The sequence below is a fragment of the Neltuma alba genome, unplaced genomic scaffold, assembly GCF_004799145.2.
Source record: "Neltuma alba isolate B1F8T4 unplaced genomic scaffold, ASM479914v2 tig00000849_pilon, whole genome shotgun sequence".
NCBI lineage: Eukaryota > Viridiplantae > Streptophyta > Magnoliopsida > Fabales > Fabaceae > Neltuma > Neltuma alba.
In genome coordinates, this window is record NW_021632222.1 from 48294 (window position 1) to 54293 (window position 6000).

At 37.5% G+C, this 6000-nt stretch overlaps 1 long non-coding RNA gene across 1 annotated transcript; it reads right to left on the reverse strand.

The window, feature by feature from the left end:
- Nucleotides 1-253: 253 nt before the first annotated feature.
- Nucleotides 254-3819, reverse strand: LOC114746849 (uncharacterized). The gene is made up of 3 exons (XR_003740318.1): nucleotides 3742-3819; nucleotides 566-645; nucleotides 254-461 (listed from the first exon to the last, which is right to left on the reverse strand). It is a non-coding gene; the product is annotated as an uncharacterized LOC114746849 (long non-coding RNA).
- Nucleotides 3820-6000: the final 2181 nt, after the last annotated feature.

The window sequence follows — 6000 nt, forward strand, 5'->3', positions numbered from 1 at the left end:
CAGATGGGTAGGGTTGGTCCCTGCCTGAAGTAAGAGGGGGCTGTAACGGTCCTGTCTATAGATGTCCGAATCATTTTGGATAGGGTATGGGCAGGGTTGGGTAGGGCGGGCTTCATTGCCCAAAGAATGATGCCCTGCCCTCATGTCACAAGGGGGAAAAAAAATTCTATACACACCTAAAAATTACATTTTATAATTCTACATTTTAACACATTAAAATCATCCATAAATCATCCAAAATAAATGAAATCATCCATAAATCATCCAGAACAAGTGAAATAATCCATAAATCATCCAAAAGAAGTGAAATAATCCAGAAATCATCCAAAACAAATCTTAACAATTATCCAATTAAATAACATCAATAATCCATTTAAAACAAGACAATGCCAATATTATAATTGAAGCTTTGAAGTTCGAACAGCATCACTCTCCACAATTTCCACAAAAAGATGGAACACCTAAAAAAATACAAATAAAAATAATTATAACTTTAACATATTAGAAACAAAACAATTAAAAAAATGTAATTCTAAATTTTAAAGAATGAATAGATGCACCTTACCAACATGGCTAGTCATGCTTATAAAATGACCATTCAATCACCAATAGCCATTCAATTATCCCCTCCAAGTGTAGTAGCATCTAGGGAAAAAAAATCAAAAAACAATTACATTACAAATTATGAAGTAATATAATAGATATATATATATATATATATAAGTTAGAGGTTCAGGCAAGGAAAAAAAGGATTACTAGCAAGTTGAAGGATATTTTCTGTCTCATCAAAATTATCAAAATCGTGAAGCTTTTCAACAAATTCAAACATTGATTGCCCAGGTCGTAGCCAATCTTGGCTACAAATTAGTTCTTCTGTCATTTTAGAAGATAAAGAGCTCCTACTGAGCAACCACACGTCCTTTAGTGCTAAAGGCAGACTCAAAAGCGACCGTAGAAACTGGTATAGCCAATACATCTCGTGCCATGTGAGAGAGAATTCTATATTTTTCTGACTTAGCTTTCCACCATAACAATATGTCAAACTCAGTTGCAGAAGGGATTTCATCTCTCGAGTCAGTTGCTATATATCTATCTAACTCAGTTTGAGGTTCTCTGTTTCATAGATTCCAACCACTTATGACCTAGATCCTCTTCACCACCACCATCATCATCATCAAAAGAAGGCAACAAAGTTGCACCTGATATACTTGTGGAGATAGCCCTTGATTCAACAGAAACCCCAGCAAAATACTCATTAAACAACCGATACAAACAATCTTTAACCCTCTCCTTCATAATTAAACATATTTCAAGATCAGTGTAAAGAATATCAAATATATGATTCACATATACTAGTTTATATCAAGGGTCCAAAATGACAGCCACAAAAAGCAAAGGATTCATATTGTCTGCTTGACCCCAATACTTGTCATACTTCACTTGCATGCTAGTGCTCATTTCTCTCAAGAAGTTATTAGCATTATTCATGATATTCCTTTGCAACATTTTCTGAACACGAGCAATCTGGTGGAAACATTCATTTGATGATATAGAAAGGGATCTTGAAAATTTCAATGTTATCTCATAGAAGACCTTTAAGAACTTGATGAAGATTCGAGCATTATTCCAATCATCAATAACAGGACCAGTAAAGTTATCCCGCTCATGCCTAGCAGAACTAGAAGCATCATGCCTAGAGCTTGTGTTTGAGCTGAAATATGAAATATAATCGTCATCTTCATCACGCATTTGCTCAAATACTTTTTGAAATTTCATTGCAGCTTTTAACATTAGGTATGTTGAATTCCACCGGGTGGTTACATCAAGGCACACAAGGCTTTTGGTGTCTATTTTTTCAGTGTCAGCCCAAGTTTTGAATCTTAACAACCATGAAGGAGAAGAACGAACATATCTAACAGCACTTTGAATGGCTTCAAAGCTGTCTTTCATTTCTTTAATACCTTCATCAACCACCAAATTTAAGATGTGTGAACAACACCTTAATTGTAAATAATCACCATCACAAAGCAAGCCCTTCTAACTCCTTAAACACATTTTAAGATATCACAAAGCTGAGGCATTATCCACAGTTATGGTGAACACTTTCTCAATCTCCCAATCCAACAAGCACTGCTTAATGGTCCTCCCTGTGGTATCACCTCTATGATTTTTAATCATAACAAAATTTAGAATCCTTTTATGAAGCTTCCATTCATCATCAATAAAATGTGCTATCAAGCATAGGCGGTTAAAACTCTGATTTGATGTCCAGCAAATCTGTGGTGAGACAGACACATTTTGCACTTTGTTTTAAGAATTTCTTCAATATTTTAACTTCTCCAAGGTATAATTGCCACACATCTCTTCCAATTGTTGTTCTTGAAGGGATTGGAAAGCGAAGTTCAAACTCATTTAACAATTTCCTAAATACAGGCTTCTCCAGAATTCTGAATGGTTGTTCATCACAAATAATAAATTCAGCCAAAGCTCTTCTACATTGCTTCTCATCATATACATGTGAAACCAAAGATTTTCCTTGCCCAGTTGTCCTACCCGACAAAAGAGTCAACAGATTGTTTTTTATCTGTAGTGGTCTTATATGGATTCTTTGAACACTTTGGGATATGTCTTAGCAAAGAATTTGTCCCATGGCAGTTTGGATCAACCTTATAAGTAGTATGACAATACTCGCAAGCTGTTAAGTGCACTCTATTAGTTTCTTATGTTAGCAATCTCATGAAATATTTCCACACCTCTGATGTGTGCTTAGATTCTCTTTCCTTTCTCTTGAACGCCTTCTTTCAACATTTGTTTCTTGTCTCATAGAATTTGTTTGTGTGGGAGTGGGAGTAGAAGAAGGAACCACAGGATGAGATAATTGAACAGGAAGAGTTTGGTTAGGGGCAGGAGCTTTATTGGGTCTATTGGGATTTGGTGTTTCATTAGGTCTTGGAAGGGTTGGTGTTTGAAAAGGGGTTGAAGCACCTTGCTACATTCCACTAACTGGTTGGGATGGTGATGTAATAGAAGCTTCTTCATCCATTAAAGTTGCAATACAATAATACTGATACAAAAATAGGAAAAAAGAAAGAAAGAAAGAAAACTTTAGTGATTAGGCAAAAAAAGTCGTTGCAAATCATTAATGTCTTCACATGGTTATTTGTTTATCAACTTCATTATTCCATGTCATGTTATGCCTTCTTTGCACTTTACATCGTTTCTTCCCTCTATATGCATACTCATTAAGATTTATATCCATATGATCATACTGAAGATAATTCATATAACAATTTATCAATTAGATCACCTTTTATTCTCTCTCTTTCTTCTTTATCTGTTGGATATGATAGCTTCATTATACTTTTGTGATGCATTTGTTTCCCTGTTTAGTTAGGATTCTGTATCAGAGCATCTTTATCTACCTATAATCCAAAATATTTTTGTATTTTGCACATTGAAAGTAATGACTCAAATTTGAACAAAGAAGCAGGACAGAGACGTTCATCTAACAGAAATTATGAAGCTATATATTACAATTCAAGAACACATATGCCTACATAACCTATCATAAACATCTTATTGTACAATATGGTTTGCAATAATGAGCAGAAAGTGAAGGACATCTTAATTTCATCATCCTTTCAAAATTGTAAATAGACAAATCCCAATAGACAAATCAATATAGAAAAATGGAGCAACTGAAATGGAAATGAAGACTGACCTGAGATGGGAGAGACGTACCTTGCTGTGAGCTACTGTTTCTCTTATTCTGTGATGCCCGAGGGAGACTGAGATTGAGGAAAGGGTTGTCGAGAGACTAATGGGTTCAATGGGCTGCGACGGAGGAAAGGGTGGCAGGGAAGTGGAGACCGAGGGAGAATAAGAGGGAGAGGGAGATTGAGATTGAGAAGGAGGGGGAGAGAGTGAGACAGAGACTGAGAGGGAGGGGGAGACCAAGAGGGTGATGAAGACGAAGACTGAGACTGAGAGTGAGAGGGAGAGGGAGATGGAGACAGAAACCGAGAGGAAGAAGGAGAGTAGATCGAGATTGAGAGGGAGGAGGAGACGGAGTTGGAGACCGAGAAGGAGAGCCAGAGAGGGAGATTAAGAGACCAAGAGGGAGAGCTAGAGAGGGAGACCAAGAGGCGAGAGAGTCGAGAGAGTAGAGAGTTGGAGACTCTGGCACAGTGTCACTTGAGTCTAAGAGTGTGAGAGCAGAGGAGGGAGTCGCGATTAGGGGGGGAGGCTAGGCTGGAACTTGGAAGGGAAAGAATGAAAGAATTTTAAAAAAAAGAAAATATAAATTTATCTCGGGCAGGGCAGGGCACCGTGCCCACGACCTGGCCCTGCCCATGATAAGCCTTGACCAAAAAATGCCCTTTTTCTTTTGGGCTTCAATTTTTTAGGCTGGGCCAGGCCAGGCTTTTTTTTCTCTGGGCTCGAGCAGGCGCACCAGGCTAACAAGCATTATGAACACCCCTAGTTGGGTGTTAAGCTTGAATATAATTAATTGAAGGAATGCATGGTAGAAGAAGAAGAATATAAAAGGATGCGAAAAGTTGTGATAAGTGATAATTTGAAAAGACAAAAATGATTAAAAAAATCATAAAATTGGTCATTTATAAAGGTAAACTTGGAAACAGAGATCCAAAGACACTCAAATTCGTTAGGGAAGAACAAATTTAAATCCAAAATGAATCAAAATGGTGGGGGTCATATGGTGACACTAGTTCGTGAAATTTGAAAAGAGAATTTTGATTTGTACACATTGATTCACAGAAAAACTAAGCCTTAAGTAGAGATTTCAAATTTTAGTCTCTTTTTTTTTTGCTTTATTGTGTTGAGATATTGTGGGTATTGCAACACCTTATTTGATTTCTTGATTTTGTTTTGAGTTTCAGGCTCTGCCCCGTCTTGTTCCAAAGCGGGGAAAAAGAAATTTAAGTCAAGGCAATTCTTTTTGAAACAAAAGCAAAATGATCTTAAGAGCGTCCTCTCTCCTAGTGGGAGCATTTTCTCTCTCCCTTGTGAGAGTTAGTTACGAAGGTCATCATCAGAAGTCGTGACTTCTTGCTTCGCAGTGCCATTGCGACGAAGAAGAAGGAGAGAGTTAGTGTGTGCCTCGTCACCCACTGCGATGGGGAAAAATTGATTGGATCCTCTGTTATACTCTGTAACAGAGGCTCAGTGAGATTGCATTTTATTGAAGGTGCTCTGGAGTCTGAAGTGAATGGTGATGTTAGAAGGAGGTGAAAGTGAAGATTTGAGGGGGAAAACACAATAATGTAGAGGTCGATCTAAATTCGATTGACAAAAGCGATCACAATTAGATTGGTGGTAAATTAGTTGGAAAACTAATCACAGATAAGAATCTGAATGTACCTACTATCCTACAGATGATTAGGAAGGTTGGAGTTTGGAGCGCAAGGAAGATTTGGAGATCGTGGAGATTAACCAAAAGGCTTTCATGTTTGAATTTAGACGTAAGGAAGATTACATGAGAATCCTATGCAGAAGGCCTTGGTCGGTTAATGGATGGCTCCTAAACATTCAATGCTAGAGTGATGACATGGCTCTTAGCAAGATTGATTTTGAGCAGTGCCCTTTTTGGATCCAGTTTCAAGATCTTCCAAGAGTTGCGATGAACGTAGAAAGTGCTAGGAGACTTGGTAGAGCAATAGGCGAAGCAGTTCTAGTTGAAAATCTGAGGAAGGGAGATCTACTAGTACGGAGTTTCTTAAGAGATCGAGTACTTATTGACTTGAATGAACGGCTAGTCACTGGAATTAATTGCGAAGACTTAGTAAAGATCCAACTTGGGTCAAAGTGAGGTATGAAAGATTGTCTCATTTGTTCTTTTTTGTGGTAGAATTGGACATGATATGAGAAATTGTAGTCACCGTGAGAACACTGATGAGAATGTTAATGCACAGTATGGAAATTGGTTGAATGTGCAAGCTAGTAGAAGGTTAGATGATATTATAGTCAGTTGTAAAAAGA